The sequence below is a fragment of the Carassius auratus genome, chromosome 2 (genome assembly GCF_003368295.1).
Source record: "Carassius auratus strain Wakin chromosome 2, ASM336829v1, whole genome shotgun sequence".
Lineage (NCBI taxonomy): Eukaryota > Metazoa > Chordata > Actinopteri > Cypriniformes > Cyprinidae > Carassius > Carassius auratus.
Window position 1 is genome coordinate 12199792 of NC_039244.1, and position 19197 is coordinate 12218988.

Below are 19197 nucleotides of genomic sequence, written 5' to 3' on the forward strand. Positions count from 1 at the left end.
TGTTCTGGACCAGAATCCAGCACAGCATTGTCATCACGCATACAGACTCTGGCAACAGATGACACACTTGGCTCCCGTGAATTTTTCCTCTCCTCCGTGTTGGCCAATTCGGTGAATCAGCGTTTGATTGATTCTCGTCACCCAGCGTTTGTGGGCTGAAAGAGAAATGATCTCAGTCCTTGGGCAGTAACAAACCCTGACATCAGATAAGTGTCTTTTCATTTTCAAAGCAAAGGAAGGCAGCTTGATTAGTCGTTTGTGATCGGAGCTGCTGCTGTCAGTACACTAGGATAATTCACTGGCCTGCTGCAAAACAAAACAGCCGGCTCCACATTTAAAGGCCTTTAAATCGTTTTGAAGAGTTTGCATGTAGATTATCATAAATTCAATACTGAACAAAAGGACTTCAATGTGGTTGTTTAAAAACTGATGCAGATACTGATGTTTACTAAGCAGGGTGACCACTGGACTGTTTTAGTGTTATTTGAATATGTTATAAACATTTTATATTTCTAATTATTTTGCTAATATTGAATTGCATTGCATATATTGCATTATATTATGTATATTTGTTTGTGCATATACTGTAAACAAATATACTTAAAATATATAAAATGATTAGAAAATAATTACAATTATTTTTAATTATGTAGGCACTACCATTCAAAGGCCTTGGGTCAGTAAGTTTTATCAAAAGTGACGGTAAAGACACTGAGACTGCAGTAATGATGCTGAAAATTCTTGGCTTTTCCATCACAGGAATAAATTACATTTTAACATAACATTTCAAACAGGAAACAGTTATTTAAAATACTAAAAATATTTCACAATACAATACTTCAAATACAAAAACAAAAAAATTCGTAACTTCTGAACATTACTAGAAATAAAATGCAATGATAGCAAAAGCATCAAAATGATTCAGTTATTTTGCAAAATATAAAAAATTCACTAAAACGAAATGTAGATACATTTCAATGTCTCTTTATTCATTTGCAAGTTTTGAAGTGTTACATGAAAAAAATAACAGCCAAGCACACGAACGTGCAGATAATCTCAAAATGGCCAATAACATCCAATTAATCTGTCAGCTATTATAATATTTAGGTCATTAAAAAAAAAAAAAAAACTTTTTGTGGGTTCAAAAATACCTTTGATTTCTTTAGCATCGAAAGGTCCCTTTCATTTGCAGTCTCACATACCTTTTACAAAAGCACATTGCTACATCATCAGAATGGAGCAATCCTTAGTGACTGAGCTCTCTCTCTCTGTGAGTGTGAATATGGATCGTGGTTCAACACATCTCTGGTTTTAACTAACCTGCACACTTTCATGCATGCTTTGATCCAATAGGCAACAGTTCAAAAGGGAACGACAAACAGCGTTGTGTGGCAGTCAGAGAAAGAGAAACACACCAAACAGTTTCCTGCATTTAACTGTGACAGTATCAGCAACAGGGAAGAGAGAAAGCAGACCTTGGTTCACTTTCCCTTTTATTTTCGCTTTTTCTTGTTGGGCTTCCCAGAAAACCTCTGTAAATAATGTTTGTGACACAAAACATTTGATGTTTCTGAAAAGAGTAACACAAGGAAATGTCCTATTTGCAGCATGCATGGAAAATTACAGCTCTTTCATCAGTTTTCAGCCTGGAATTTTGTTGCCATGATTTTCAGTGAAAGTGTTTTTCTTTCTTTCTTTCTTACTTTTCACCTGCACACTCAACAGCTTCTGCATTATTTGCATAGAAATGAGAGGATTCCTATTCATTTTTATTACATTTCTTTTTTATGCATTTATGTCTTCCGTGGATTAGGACAAAGCATTAACAAATGTCAAGCACTGAATGTTTTTCTTCTCTGCCAACCACAGTAGGTCTTAGCATTCTGGATTGAAAATGCCTGCCGTCTGGCAACACTGCCTGTGTAGAACTTGGCACACATCCAGAACAAAAAGAATATTGGAAACCATAACTATTTCTGATATGACGAAACAACAGAGAAATATACTGCAATATTGTTTCAGGAGGAACCACACCGCTTCCCAGTCATTCCAATTAATTGATACAGTAATTCACATAATGACAGGTCTGTGAAAAGTCAGTTTGAGTGAAACGCCGAGGTTGAAAATGCATGACATTTTATATTACCTTCCTATTCTCTGTTGTTGGTGGTGCATTAAACATTAACACTATTTCATTTTCCCTTCAGTGTTCCACAGAGGTCTGAATCTAGCAGCACATCTTCGGTGGAGACATAAAAAAGAACGTATTTCGAAAACACAGGGGCCTGAAAAGAGAGCCAGTCGATCACCTCACGCTTCACAACAAATCCCAACAAAGAAATAACCGCTCCACGTTTAATTAAATTTGGGGATCTTACAAAACATTGCAAAAAAAAAAAAAGGATTTCTGTCTTGTTTTACATTTTAAAAATGCATTACTGTTCAAAAGCTTAAGGGCTGTTAAGATTCTTTAAAGATTTTGAAAGAAATCTCTTATGCTCCTCAAGTTACAATTATTTGATCTAAAATACAGTAATAACAGTAATATACAACTTAATAATATAATTTATTCCTGTGATTGCATAGCTGAATTTTCATTAGCCATACTCATGTCACACGATCTTTCAGAAATCATTCTAACAATCCATTTTTTTTTTTGATAAATAGAAAGTTAAATAAAGAGATGCACTTAAAATATAAAGCATTTGTAATATTATGAATGTCTTTACTTTCATTTTTGATTAACTTAACTTAAAAGTTTTACGTTCATTAAAAAATATATATAATAATCTTTTGAGAGGTGGTGTGTATAAACATCATTAAAACAAGACAATATCATTTGGCACTATCAAAATCAATAATGTTTTGCTTCTCAAGTAAATGTAAGTATTCTGAGAATATATATTAAATGCAGTGTGTTTCCTCATTTATTCCCCATGTGCTATCTTTTCCTTTTTAATAATAATAACTCTAACAAAACATACCTCAAATATATATATATAAAAAAAAGGAAAAATAAGTCAAGATATACTCTCTGTCTTACTATCTTACTACCCTACACAGTTTCCATTTATCTAGTTTTAATAATTTTTAGATATTTTTATTGGAAAACTAGACAATTCTATGCAGCATATGAATCTGACACTTTAAAAGGAGACCTGCTGAAAGCAAATAACAACCTTTTTCTTAACTTGAGAGCCTGTTTTCAAACACACTATTTTTAACCAGTCATATCTCTTTAAACATATGAGGTTAGAAGCTACTATTTGTTGTCATCTCTGCTTTCCTCCATCTGACACTGATAGAAGACTGAAGAGAAAAGCATGTTGAGTGATAACAGAGCAGGTTCAGGCTCACTAACCGTCAGCCATAAGGCAGATCCGGGCTGTGTCTGTTTGTCATTGGATACGTCCAGACTCGGCTATGTTTGGCTGAGCTCCGAAAGGCTTCTTACCATCACCTTATTTCTCCCAAGCAACCCGAGTCTAAAATTCAGGCCTGGGCTCAGTTCTGTCAGAAAGCATCGGGATTAAAGGTGCCACAGCCACATAGCAGAGGATTAGAGGCGAATTGAAGGGATGGTTTGCAAAGCGCAGATGAGAGGCGGTCAACTACACCTCTGATTCTGCTCAGGGCTGTTTTGACTGCCAGTCAAGGATTTGGGGGCACTGAGAAAAAGCAAGGTGTGGGACAGCTTTGCCGGCAGCTCTACCTGGATTGGAAGGATCGGGCTGTGGCTGACCTTTGGGTTACTTTAACAAGAAAAGCGTCAGCCCTTGCAGTCCTCTCCACTTCATCCCTGTACTCACTGGAGGTCTCACAGGTTTCCATCAGCAAGTGCTGGAGGAACAGCTTAAGTATATGTGAAAAGGATCCGCATGATACGTTCCACTGTAAAGGATATAACGTAAAATTAACTTTTTGACTTTTGACTTTTAGCTTCAAAACATCTGTAATACTTAAACATTTTTATAAAAAATGTAACCTTCTTTGGTTAACAAATAGAAATACTCTGAATAACAACATGTCTGAATAACAAAAAAAGCTTAAGAAAAGTTAAGCAATAAATTTCAGTTTGGCAAGATGTTCAGGAAAAGCCCAATACTAGTAAAATCCTTATGGGTTTATGTAAAAATAAAAAGTTAACTAATGTAGGTAAGAATAAATTACATAAATGATCTTCTCTGCTGAATAAAGCCATGGCAGAGTGCTCTGTTCTTCTGAGGTAAATTCCTCATAGCAGGATTTCTTAAAAAAAAAAAGATGAAAATTAGATGAATTCAATATTGATTTTAGAACTGTTGAAATTATTTACTGTATGTAACGCACATACTTTATAAGCAACTAATTAAATCACCTAAAAATGAGCAGTAATTATTTACTTTTTCAGTGGATAATAAATGTAATTGCGATAATATATTACTTAGTAAAGCGTTACACCCAACACTGGCTGTGACGCACCTTTGTTTAACATATGGTGCTGCTTATTGGTAAAAGATCTGGGCTAGTAATTGAAAGGTTGTGTGCTGGACAAACTGGCTAAATAGCTAGTAAAATAGCTAGCGAAGTAAGCAGCTAATTTACAGAAGAAGGAAAAAAGCCACTGAGGCAGCTCTCATTCCTCTCAGAGAGCAGAGTGTTCGCATTCTCAACTACTTAGACGATTGGCTGAAACTAGCACAGTCTCGAGATCAGTTGTGCGAGCACAGGGATGTGGTGCTCCGGCACCTGAGCCTGTTGGGCCTTCAGGTCAGCTGGGAAAAGAGCAAAGTCTCGCCATTGCAGAGGATCTCTTTTCTCGGTATGGAGTTGGATTCGGTCGAACAGACAGCACGCCTCACAGAGGAACGTGCGCGGTCGGTGCTAGCCTGCTTGAATACGTTCAAGAAAAGGACAGCGGTCCCACTGAAACTCTTTCAGAGGCTCCTGGGGCATATGGTGGCCACAGCGGCACTTACACCGCTCGGCCTATTACATATGAGACCGCTCCAGCACTGGCTTTATGGTCGAGTCCCGAGGTGGGCGTGGAAGCGCGGCACTCACCGGGTTCAAGTTACACCGGCCTGTCGCCAAACCCTCACTCCGTGGTCAGATCTTGCATTTCTCTGGGCAGGGGTGCCCCTAGAGCAGATCTCCAGGCATGCTGTGGTTTACACGCATGCCTCCACCACTGCCTGGGGGGCCACGTACAACAGGCATGCAGTCTCAGGGGTTTGGACGGGCCAGCAGCTGCAGTGGCACATCAATTGCCTAGAGTTGTTAGCAACGCACCTTTCCTTGAACCATCTCAAAGGTCTCTTATGAGGCAAGCCTGTGCTGGTCCGATTGGAGTCAGAAGGTTCTGAGGTCACTTCGTGCTGTTCACATTCCAGGCCTGCTCAGTCGTACAGCCGACGAGCTGTCTTGAGCAATGCTCCCGGGAGAATGGCGACTCCATCCCCTGACGGTCCAGCTGATTTGGAGGCGGTTCAGAGCCGCTCAGGTAGACCTGTTTGCTGCTCCAGAGACCTCTCACTGCCAGGTTTTCTTCTCCCTGACCGAGGGAACTCTCAGCACGGACGCACTGGCACACAGCTGGCCGCGGGACCTACGCAAGTATGCGTTTCCCCCAGTGAGCCTTCTCGCACAGACATTTTGCAAAGTCCAGGAGGACGAGGAGCAAGTCTTACTAATAGCGCCATATTGGCCTACTCGGACCTGGTTCCCCGAACTAGTGCTCCTCTCGACAGCCCTTCCTTGGCCGGTTCCTCTGAGGAGGGATTTACTGACTCAGAGACGGGGCACCATTTGGCACCCGCGTCCAGACCTTTGGAAACTCCATGTTTGGTCCCTGGACGGGACACGGAGGTTCTAGGTGACCTACCCCAAGAGGTAGTTAACACCATAACTTCGGCAAGAGCACCGTCTACGAGACACGCCTATGCCTTGAAGTGGAACCTGTTTGTTGAGTGGTGTTCTTCTCGCCGAGAAGACCCCCGATGATGCCAGATTGCGGTCATGCTATCCTTTCTGCAGCAAGGGTTGGAGCGAAGGCTGTATCCCTCCACCCTCAAAGTCCAGGTTGCCGCTATTGCTGCATACCATACAGGCCCCCCTGTATACCCTCTTGGGACCTGTCTCTAGTGCTTAAATCACTACAGCAGGCCCCATTCGAGCCTTTGCATTCAGTTGAGCTAAAGTTTCTTTCATTGAAAACTCTGCTCCTGCTTGCACTGGCCTCCATCAAGAGGGTAGGGGACCTGCATGCATTTTCGGTTGACGATTCATGCCTAGAGTTCGGGCCGGCTGACTCCCAGGTAATGCTGAGGCCCAGGCCTGGCTACGGGCCCAAGGTTCCCACTACATCCTTCAAAGACCAAGTGGTGAACCTGCAAGCGCTGCCCCTGGAGGAGGCAGACCCAGCCCTGGCTTTGCTTTGTCCCGTCCGAGCATTAAGGTGCTACGTGGACCGGACGCAAAGCTTCAGGACCTCAGACCAGCTCTTTGTCTGTTACGGGGGCCGGCAGAAGGGGAATGCCGTCTCTAAGCAGAGGATGGCCCACTGGATTGTGGATGCCATAACCCTGGCTAATCAGGCTCAGGATGTGCCCTGCCCTTTCAGGTTGCAAGCTCACTCAACTAGAAGTGTTGCATCCTCCTGGGCACTGGCTCGTGGCGCCTTGCTGACAGATATTTGTAGAGCTGCGGGCTGGGCGACCCCTAACATGTTTGCTAGGTTTTATAGCCTTCGTGTAGAGCCAGTATCCTCCTATGTTCTCACCTCAAATGGGTAGTGGCACTGAGAGGCCCCGGTTAGTGTCGGCTTGCTAAAACTGCTCCAGAGTGTCCGTACTGTAGACCCTGTTAAGATCCTCCATCACCCTAGGCAGCTGGACGCGGCGCAATGTCCGGCGCCAGGCCTTCATGATGAATCCGTGAGAACCATGGAAGGCTGGGTTCCATATTGAGACCTAAGCGGTACTCGTATGTGTATAGTCCGCGGTATAGCCTTAGAGCCCGTGTTTCCCCGGCAGACTTCTGCCTTCCCAAGAGGGTTTTAATCACCTCAAATTTCTCCGTATACTCCTAAATGGATGCTATATGTGTATTTGCCTCCGAGACCTCGTTCGGGAAGGATGGGGCTTCCGCAGCGTCCCGGCTCCAAGCGGACCGGGTACGTTTTCCCAGTGTTATCCAATCTCACCCAGTGAGGTAGTGCTTTGACAATGGTGAGTGGAGCTACTTGTTCTGAGCCCCGGCCTACACCTAATAGGGGTACTGGAAGGGGCAGCACCCATGGCGCTTTGATAGGGATCCCAGATTCGTCGGTCATCGGTCAACCACGTCCCGTCGCCATGGTTGCTGTACCGCCGCTGAGCTCCCGGGTTCCCGGCTCGGGTCCTCAGCGAAAAACTGATATGCATTGCACCTGCTGCCCTCTTAAACTTTCGCAGTGATCAGCGGCAGCTGGATGCAATAATTGCATGCCAATGTGCATTGGCTCGTTTAGTTTTCACTCGAAATAGATTGGTCTATCGAAGCGATATCCCATATTCGTCGGTCATCTACGTGGCGTCTCCGTTCCCTCCTTCAGGGAATGAGGGTTACCATACGTAACCGAGACGTTTCTCCTCCACATAGTGACAGCTGAATACATATCCTTTAATATCAAGTATTTTCTTGATAACTTGTATGGAATGATACTTGACTAACTACTGCAATTTTTAAGTAGCCATTTATGGATAACGTAACAGGTCATGTGTAATGACAGTTTGCCATACCAGCTGGTTAAATAAATAAAAATAAAAATGGGTAATGTGCATTGTTGTCACTCTGCAGATTCCAAGAAGATCAGTGCAGAGCAAAACAAAAAACAAAAAAAAAACAAGAAACAAAATCCATGATCTGGAAATATAAGTACTGTCGAGTTGCTTGTGACAAAAGGGGATACTTAAAAAAAATATAATTAACATTTTATTTATGTTAAGGCTATGAATTGCAGGTAATAATAATGTCGATGTACAGTTGTTTTGCTTCATAAGACTTCAATATATCATCAAGAGCCAGGGGTTTTTAATTCAATTTAGCTTTTTTTGTTTGTTTGTTTGTTTTGTGATGGAACACATTTTATGAATCACGAAGGACTTCATGAAGTACTTCAGTGAATGCTTTGTAAATATTGTTATTTTTTTATGTTATGGATTGTGCAAATTAACATCATTTTAGCTAAAATTTGTTTTATTAATCTTATTAATGTACAGGCTTCTGATAATGCAGTTCCAGTTGGAATCCTCAGCCTAGAAAGTGAAGATGTCGCACAGCATCCCGTCTCTCCGTCTCCATCTAGCCCTTGTAAGGAATCTTGGAGGGGAATCTTGGGATGGACAGTTTAGAGAACCTCCCTCAGGCCATTTTTTCATGTTTTTGGGTTGACTTATACCTTGCATCTTGATTAGAGCATGACCAATAAATTGCACATATACATTACAGCTTTGTTTTATTGGACAAAACCTCAATGAAGCTAAAGTTACCTAAAATTTGTCAAACTATGAGGCTGCTTAGGGCCCCGTGGACACCATGGCCCCCAAAAGTACATGAAACGGCTTGATTTGCAAATTTGCAACGATTTGATTTGTGCAAATAGTGTTGGCAGAGGCTATTTACAATAACTCCGCCCACCAATGTGTAAATCGCTAGTGAATACTACAAAAGACAGCTGACAATCGTTAGCTCCTGTGGTGCAGATGGTATTAATTGTGATTTACTCATTTTGATGCGATCAACCCGGCTTTTTTCTCCCTTTTCAAATTTCAAATCACATCAGAAAAGCATTTATTTTCAATGAAAATGAAAGAAATAATCAACAAGTTACAAATAAAGTATCAGGTAGGGTTAGGGTAGGTGTAGGGAGGACTTTATTGTCCCAATAAGGTAGCATCCATTTAATAATTTGAAATAAAAATTATAATTTACACTCAATACGTTATTACTACATACTGTTTTATAATCTACTATAATACTGAGATGCAGATAACTGCCACTATATGCAATAAGTATAAATAGCTTTCGTCTTCTGTGTAAAAATAACTTTCCTGGATATATATATATATTTAAATAAAACAATACTGTTTCATAAACTTGCTACTAATAACAGCTTAACATTATTTACCTTTGCTAACCTTTGGGGTCTTTGCTAATATATTCCGATATCATTATGCCTCAATGAGTTAGTTATAGATTTTTTTTTTTTTGATGTACAGATGGCTTGCTGCTGTGTATAATAATTTATGTTGTTAAAATTGCATTCTTTTCTATGACTGCATTGTCTGCTGGTTTATTTAGTTACTTTTCAGTACACCACATTATATACCACTTAGTACTGTGAGACTGAATGTTAAAGTGCAAATTAACACCTGACCACTCATTTTGGTTTGCTACTCTTACAATTAAAAATCACAGAAGGGTAAAAACATTTGTGTGATGTAAGGAAAACAGCTACTACAAATAAAACCGATAATGGGTGAGTTAGATTTATAATGTGCAAATAATCAAGCATTGACGATAATCAGTCGTATTGGCGACACAAAGGGGCCCCCAAATAAAATTCTGCTTAGGGCCCCATAAAAGCTTTGGTCAACCCTAATGTGCAGCTCTAACAAAGCATAATAATTTGCCAGAGATAATCCTGTCAAATTAAACCAATTAAATAGCTCTATTAAAAAATGCTATTTGGTCTTATGAAATTTTTTGTACTTGTAACAGATTGTTAGTTCAATGAACTAACACTTTCCAGTGTAAAGAACATTGGAGAACTTGTTTGTTGGACAAGACAAAATCTGCTTTTTTGTAGGGCAATGAGTTTGCATATTTTATTTTTTTATTATTAAGTTCAATCAACTTGTACAGGGTTACAGTGAAGTAACGTTCATCCAGAGTTGTCTGGTCTTTAATAATGCTTTCAAAATGTTCACACAAAAACATTATTTTTACATCAGTTATGGAACTTTTTTTTTTTTTGTTGTTGTTTTTTTTTTGCTGAAACATTTTAGTTGGACATTCATATATAATATTTTAAATCAAATGTTCCTAGTTTTAGAATGTTTAGAGAACATATATTAGCAAAACTGTAATGTTATCTTTACATTCACCAAAATATCTAGTTTTAAACATTTAAAAAAAAACTTGATGTTTTAAACATAGTGAACATTCATTAATAACATTTTCATAACTTAATGAGTATGTTAGCAAATGTTCTTAGAACTTTTTTTTTTTTTTTTTTTGCTGGTTTAATGGTCGCAAGACATGTAGGTGAACAAATGTTATTAATTCTGACAGATTTTATTTTTAAATCATTTATTTTAGCTTTCAGACATACATTTTTATGATTTATTTATAGATTTCCATCAACTCACAAACTCCTAGGGGTTGCCAGAGAACCAATAAACCCTGGTTTTGAGAAATGTATTGACAATTTATCTTTCTACATTTAAGCTATTCCTATATATATATATATATATATATATATATATATATATATATATATATATATATATATATATATATATATATGTATATATAAACATGAAAAATTTAAATTAGAAGTCAGTTGAAATTAACTCCACTGAACATCAACACCGAATGATAACTCAGTGATTGTTTACAAAGTATGCCAAGATACATTTTTACCATTTTTAACTTTTTACCACTGATGAATTTAAACAGCTGAAAGAAAATACACAATAGGTCGGACAAGCTAAAGCTATTATTTGGACATTTAAATTTGTTCATTTAGCAGATACTTTCATCCAACCTTGACTGGCCAAATCCTGCAACATTTCATAGACACCATGAAAAAAAAAAAAAACACCATTGCACCTTTGAGGAAAGCACTTAACTTCTGCCTGCTCCAGTTGGATTGCCATAATACTAAGCAAACTGTACGTTGCAGTGGATAAAAACATCAGATAAATGACTACAATCTGAAAAATGCTGTGTGGTTTCAACACAACTTTGGGTCACACTAGCCCAGCAGTTGGTTTAAATTAAATTGTTAACCAACAATTGGGTAACTAATTCAAACCACGTAGTCTTCCAAGCACAACCAGCAGTCCTAACCTGTTCTACAGCACATAAAAATAAATGATGAAGATGAACAATTGGCAAGCAGACAGTAAATATCTGTTAAACAACTCTAGGCAGGACTGAGTTAGAGGCCAAAACAGAGGGCAGGGAGGCATCGCTGACCCAAAGCATGCCAGATGGCTATAGCAGCACAGACTCGCTCGGCAGGGTTCTGTCCAATCCTGTGAGAGTTAGATGTATCATGAAAACTGATCTACGCACCAGCCAAGCCGTAGCATTCTGTTCGACACCAATCTGTGAAACTTTCTTCGCCGGGCAGACAGAGTGATAAAGCACAAGTGTGAAAAAAGCAAGGCATGCGCATCTGGACCCACAACAGCTGGCCGGTGGCCCAGCCCCAAAACGATGTGATAGCAACACCCGTGCTCTTATGGTTTTCAGGGCAATGGATCAGCTGCATGCTCAGCTCGTGAAGTGAGCTTGACGTGTGAAAGTTGATTAGTAGTGAATACAACAGTCACTCATCTTGCTGACAGAAACAGAGTTTGTCCTCCTTGAGAGGATTTCGCTAAGCTTTTTTATTTGATCTCAGAGTCAGCCGCGGCTCAACGAGCCATTTGTTTAACAGAGAGATGCACTGCTATGTGTGTCAATGTGTCAGCTCTAAGCACACAAAACTGGCAACTGTTGATCTGGAATTCCCGTTGGTGTCAATCTTACCGAGGATGAAACAAAGCTGGCTGAGTGAACTGCCTCTCCGAGTCGGTTTTATTTCGCACTTTGACTTATCAGGCACTGAATGCTTAAAATCTACCTCTGAAAGAGCTGTTGATTTCTACTGATGCCTCGCTTGCAGTTTTCCCTGACAAAACACAGTTGAACTAGCCGCAATGACAGGACACATGGCTATTTAATTAGCAAGAAAAGTCCAAAAGAGCGAATGTTGTGTTATATTAAAAGACATTTGAGTGGATCTCGCATCAGTTGAGGGAGGACCTGACAGATTGTTTCTCGCAGAGAGCCCACGCTACATGCGAAATGCGTAGTGCTCGGTAAAAGAGCTGCAGCGGCGCAGATAATTGATTTGCTTTTGTGTGTGTGTGTGTGCCGATAGGCCTCCATTTATTCCATAGCGAAACTGTCGAAGGCAATTGGAGGGCAGATGGCGTGCACGCCGATCACCTCCGCGTGCTCTTAAACTCACAAAGAGAGCGTCCTAGCCTGAAACGCACATATATCAATGCAGATGAAAATGCCCTGCTGGACTAATTATCACAGAATAATTAAAGATATGACCTGCATGGAGAGGGAAGAGAAGGGCTGCGGGAGGGGAGGGGTGGGGGTCTTGTCTGAAGGTGGTCCTGATGATGGAGTAAACAAAGGCACTGTGTGCAGCCCCCAGGAGATGATTATGTATCAAAAGGTCAGAGCTTATACGAGAGCGTAGAGGGAGGGGGGAGGGAGAGCGAGCAGGCGCAGACAGAAAGATAGAGATGGGTGAAATAAAATTTTGTGGCGCTTTCAGAGTATTCAAATGTTTTAAGTGCAGGCACTTGGCAATGAGGCCTGCTACGACTTCGTTGAGAACTTTCTGTCGCCACAGCACTTCGTCGCTTTAACAGCCTCAACCAAACAATCGTAAGATCCCAGTTCCTCCATCTTCAACTTGAAATACTTTTTTTGGTCCTTTAACTAGGATTATGACTGATTTTTCAACCCCTTTAATAGGTAGCTAAAAGCTGAGGGTTTCTTGAAAAGAGCTTTGGGGGCGGCACTGCCCGAGTTTTTATGGTATCCAACAATTCTGCCTCCATAATGGATAAAGAGACAGAGCGCCCGCTCATACGCACACGCGAACAGCATTCTCATATTATATGGGTGAGCTGATAGCGCAGCATCGAGCTCAGCCAAGTATTCAAAGTCTTCGGAGTGTGTGCTAATGTAGGTTTAGTCTAGATCACGTTTGCCTCCACAGAATTCTGGATAGCATTTGACATACAAGAATCTGTCTGATTATTTCTGACAACTGCTTTCAAGCAAACCAGCATTTCCCAGCACAAGTATCAAGTGGGCAATGCAACTTGTAAAAATACAGAACAGTTGCAAGACGCATTTTGATCAAAGAGTTGCATTTTAACAGATTTTTTTTCGCCCCCATAACACAATCCCTTCTCCAAAAACACTGGTGAAATGGAGTGCTTGATCCAGGTTTCTCACTAAGGGTACGTGTCACAAACATCCCTAAATAGATTCGTTTTTAAAGTGTCATTATTGTGAGACAGAGGGTACCTGGCTGTTGTTGATAGCAGCCCGAAAGGGGAATGCATCATGATAAACATCTTAAAACTGAATATATTTCAAATGGATTTGAAATCCTAAACAGCTAAACAATAGTTAAACACCTCCACTAATGTGGCTCTCTACACAAGAGAGAGAAATACTGTGCCAAATGAAGTCGTTATTTAGCAAACTAGTGAAATTTCCATGGGTTGTTTAGTGTTTTTTTTTTCTTCTTCTTCTTTTTTTCCAAAGCTTAAATTAGCTCGGTGGGTGGGAGAGATAATCATAAAGAGGAAAACACCTGCACGGATACAGGTGTATGAAAGCTATTAACACAGAGAGAGGAAACAGGGGGAAGGCAGAGTAAACTCACTCAAGTCATGACAAATTCATAACATAGCAATCTTCATAACAACTTTTTACAGAGAGTTTATTTAGGGCTTCAAATTGTCATTGGAAACAACATTTGCCATGACTTAATGATAAAGGCACATTCAGTGTTGGGTAAAATTGTTAAACAAATGTTAATTTTGAGTGAAATAGAATTACAGTGTGAAAAAAAAACATTGAATGTGCATCAGTAACAAAGAATTACAATGAATTAATGACAGGTAACATCAATATAATATAATATAAGTAATATAATATAATATAATATACCTTTTATAACCTCGTGATATGTATAATATTAGCATTATATCACTAGATTGCATAATAATATAAGAAATATGTTTTCTTTCTGGGGATGGGAACTTTTCATGAGCATTTCTAATAAGCCTCTAGTTATTTTCACAAGTTCTGTGGCTAATGTAACTAAAACAGAGTAGCAGTCAATTTGCATTTTGCCTCTTTGCCTTCCAGGCCTTTTTATTTTTTATTTTTTTAAAGCAGAGAATGAAAGAAGCAAGCCATGCATTTACAATTTCTTAACAGTTCTGTATAACAATTAAATTGTATCCCACACAAACATTATTTATAAATATATACATAGCAGAGACTATCTAAAATTGCCACTCCTTCAGTTTTATCTTAGGTTTATAAAAACAAGCCATTAAAAAAAGATTTCAGGTTCATCTTGAATGCATTCAGTTATGTTAAAGTTGTTTGGTTTAATCTTATATAAACAACATACAGTATCCCTAAGGAAAGAGCTGAAAGAAAGGTATGACTGCTTTAAAAACACTGATCATTTTTATATGACCCAGGCCTCATTAGCTTTAAGCTAACTAAGACATTTGAGTGCATCATTAAAAAGTAATTAGTGGTTTGGAAAATAGCATTATGTGCATGTGTCTTTATGTATGAAAGATATATATATATATATAAAAAAAAGGATATTAAATAGTTTTTTGTCCTGAGAAACTGTGCTACAATCAGAAGGAAACAGCTGATGCTACGAGCCCAGTAGATGCATTCATGTAATCTATTATGCTGCTTCAGCTGGTTGTGTTTCATAATTAGACTGGAAGCCCCTCCCCTTTCATAGCAAAGCCTCTTAGATTCCGAAGACATTTTGCCTCCCAACGCTATAAGCTGAATGGTGAAAACTGTACGCCTAATGCCATCTCAAAATCGATCTGTGTGAACACCCCATGCAGTCCGGGGCTCCTGCTGGTGCAAAGGACTAATAATAAAGAGCAGTAAATGCATTCCTATCAGCCAGGCGAGCAGGCATGTGTACACTAAAACACTCCCTGAAGAGAGCCAAAATAAGCCATTCCCAATAATCTGCCCCTCGCACCCACACTCAGATAAAAAAAATTAAAACAAGTCGTGTGAAATGCAAAATGCCACTCATTGGATAGCGGTGCATAAAGCGGCGCTTTGCCAATGTAGGTGGAGACAATCCAATGAGACCAAGAGCTGCCTGTCTCCTGTTGCAGAAATCAAACAAACCACAGAGAAAATAATTAGCTGTCTAGTTTAGCTACATAAACGGCCACAGTGCAAAGCCAGAAGTTTTTTTGGGACCAGTGGAGGTTATCTCCCCGAAGACAGTTGACAATGACTCTCCTCAACTACGCGTATTCTTAAGCAATAACAACGAGAGCCGTATTATCCACCCAAGAATACCCGTCACCGAAGAGAGCCTTAGAAAAAGGGGGCTTCGCCTGACTTTCACCCATCCACAGTGGCATAGGCCAAAGCAGAGTTTTCTCTCTAGGGGAATTGATTGAAGATGCCCTTTATCACAAGGCAAGGCCCCCGTCAAAGGTTGCATCTGCAGACAGAAATGAACACACTTTGCATTTGTAGCAGGAGAGGGAGGACATTGCATGTAAAACGCTTCCCTTCCTGGGTTTAACTAGTTATGTGGAGAGACAGATGGTGAGGGGGATCATCTTACCTGGGATAGGGTGCTCACAGACCTCACGTCCTGTCCTCGGTCTAGCCCGGCTTCTGGGGGCAGAGTCGCTCGCAAACATTCAGGCCAAATCTGGGAAACGATGTAAAGGAGGAAGGAATTAAACAAAAGTGAGGCTTGACATTCTCTTCGCCATAGGTTAACATCACTATTGCACACCACATCAACAGTCAAACACTGTCACCTTCAAAGTCTCACATGCTCATCACATACATTCAGGGAGGGAGGAAGAGAGAAAGAGAGAGAAGAGGAGTTATACATAAAATCCATTAGCAGCGGGAAGCAAATTACAGATCGTTTGGGGGAAAAAAAGGCAATGCAGTGATGGCTGTCAGAAACGGGGAACAATGACTGTTATTATGGCTTTCATTTTCTGAGGGGTGCAGCAGCTCCCAAATGGAAGTGGAAAAAGATGGACATCAGAACATGTATTTTTCCAGCCTTGTGGAATTCATTTATACACACTTTCTGACTCACGTGGAACCACAAATTAACACGAACATAAAAAAGAAAAAGAAAAAAGAAATCAGAGTCTCTGTGCTGGGTCTCATTGAGGATGTAAATGTGAGAAATGTGTTTACAACAGCTTTCTTGAAACGTTTCTCACAAGTCATTGGGGGGTGCAAAAAAAAAAAAAAAAAAAACATTTAAATGTTAACATTAAGAGACTGTTTACTGAGCAGTGGTGATTCACCATTACAGTGTAAAGCCACTACAACACAACACATTCAAAAACATGGACCACGTCTGTCTAACATGCTCGAAACACTCCGACACACCCATCCACTGATGCTTACAACATTTTAGTCAGAATACACACACTAAACGAGACACTGGAGACAACACATCCCCTGGTTTAACTCAACGGGCTTATCAAAAAATAAACTCCCTTCTTATCTTGTTTGGCCAGCCCTGTCAAAGCTAAAAGACCACCCTCCCGTAACCCCACCCCCACCCCCCAAAAAGCATGCATACAGCCAGGTTCCCGTGGTACAACATCTTCCACTGGCCAATAGAAAACATGCACAATCTTCTGCTTCATCTCCAGAAGCTTTTCCTGCAGCTGGTGCATGAACGAGGAGTCAGAGTGACTGTCCCAATCCTTTCGTGACTTTTCCCTCCATGTTGGGGATTTTGAAAACAACAAAACAATGAAACATGACGAGAGGTGGACAAGGAGATGAAAAATGAAAGAAAAGAGAAGACGAAACGTGGACAGAAGGGACAAAAAAAGCTTTTCAATCTTTTTTTTTTTCTTTTTTCTCGTGAAGCTCCTCTTCATTCCACTCACACATCATTACAGAGGCTCACTGACACCGGGCTCCTGCTGCCTGCCAGTGATTGCCATTTAATTGAAGGAGCAGGAATCCCATGAATATGTTAATACGGCAAACACAGTTGACAAATCCAGCAGAAAAATATCCACCGCCCCGATAGCAGCGCGATTACACAAATCTGCAGCACAGTGACAATCAGCTCACACAATACCCAAGGCAACAAATCTTTCTTTCCCCCATGATATTGTGACGAGTCACAAAAGGAACAAAAGGCAAAGTACTGGCAGAAAAAAAAAACAGGCACAAATCCTTACTCCACTGAAGCAGGCTTACCCTAGAGATCTCTACAGAGTGGCACCCGCTGAGCACAAAGCCGCCCATTTGTCCGTTGCCTTGATCCGGCAGTGACGGGGAAGGCTGAGGATGCCTTGCCTCTGTCCCTTCAGGTTGTTGTGCCGCGGATCTGTCACCGCCGTAAGACCATGTGCCCAAACGTGCAGGATCCCCTCCCGAGCAACGGAGATGAGGAGAGAGGTCTGCCAGTTGTTGCGCACAGCAAACTAAGTCACAGGAGGATGAGAGGAGCGAAGGAGTTACAGAGAGAGAGAGAGAGAGAGAGAGAGAGGGAGGGAAATCAGGAGTGTGAGAGAGGGACAGACTGAGAGTGAGAATGTAGCTGTAAGGATAAGATACTGAAAGAGAGAGATAGAGAGGAGAGAGAGCAAGAGAGAGAGAGAGGGAGGGAGGAACACCTAAAATACCCAACCACAGGGCTCAGCAAGAAAAGATCTGTCTATCTTTCGATCTAAGGCGGGATGGACATGGAGAAAGAGAAGCTGAGAGAGAGAGAGAAAGAGAGAGAGTCTAATTAGATTGGAGCTCCAACGCAGTAAGCAAGCAAAGGCAGTGAGCCATGAATCTCAGGCATCTAATGGTGGATTAATTGAGGAAGATCTGATGCGCGCTCCTCTCAGTCTAGTCTTCATGACATCTTATTGGACTCTGGCTCGGTCCTCCGGGACCACCGATACAACAGTTCAGGATGCATCATTTCCACCAATACCGGCACTGAAATCTGCATGCATGACTTCACCGCTTCACCGTCATTCGCTGTTGAGACATGAAGACATTCAAGAATGAAAAGGATGTCATATTAAACACACTTATAGGCATATGTGTATATATATACTGCTGTTGTGTCAATTAGTTACTTGTATATGATCATTTTTATGAAACTAATACACCTTGCAAATGTTCTACAGTCACATATTTTCCATGCATGTCAGTTTTCATGACTAAAGTTGTGCAGTGAACATAAGATGTCATAATATTAAATCCAAAAAGGTATGAATACGACTCAGGTTAACCATGTTCAATTATCGCAGAATGAGAGTAGCTTCCAAACTAATTTTAATAAAGGGCCCATCAGCATTTAGGCCACACCACCACAAATATATATTCAAAATGATATTACATATTGTGCTACATTTGTTTGTTTCTCAGTCTTACCTCAAGCAAATCACAAAGTCCCCACACAAAGTCACAGAAAAGACAGATTTCCTCTGTAATATTTGAAAAAGAATTTGTGACATTTTCTATTGTGTTTTACTGTGGAAAATTAAATCATAACCTCAGAGAAAAATGCTAGCAGATTCCTTAAATCCAGATATATAATTTCATTGAAAGAACACATTTCATATATGACAATTTATTTGATAAATAATGAACCACATCCTTCTTTAATCTTAGACAAAGGCACAGAAGCGATTGACCTCATTTTGCAACTACATACTGCCCTCTGTTGGTTTGTCCAGCTGCAGTTCACATAATTCAGAGCCACTCCTTTGGTTTGATAATATTAGTCTTCATTACCATTATGCTCGAATAATATGTGGTTTCTTTGGCTACCTTACAGACAACCTATATTAAATCTGTTGATTTAGTGTACATATTCTATAAGCTGCATACAATATACTGACTTTTGACCATACATAATATAATATAAATATAATGTGAAGACATAAAAAAAGAACATATATCTTATTTAAAATAAATTGTAAATATACATATATATATATATATATATATATATATATATATATATATATATTATGTAAATAATCTTTATTTATTGTATTTGAATTATCAATTTTATCAGGCATTTATGCATAAATGCCACCGACAGTGGCAAATGTGAAAATCCATAAGTAACAC

At 40.1% G+C, this 19197-nt stretch overlaps 1 long non-coding RNA gene across 1 annotated transcript; it reads right to left on the bottom strand.

Annotated features, from left to right (window-relative positions):
* Positions 1–14916: 14916 nt before the first annotated feature.
* Positions 14917–17646, bottom strand: LOC113115815 (uncharacterized). Its single transcript, XR_003293942.1, has 2 exons — positions 17317–17646; positions 14917–15778 (listed from the first exon to the last, which is right to left on the bottom strand). It is a non-coding gene; the product is annotated as an uncharacterized LOC113115815 (long non-coding RNA).
* Between the last annotated feature and the right edge of the window lie 1551 nt (positions 17647–19197).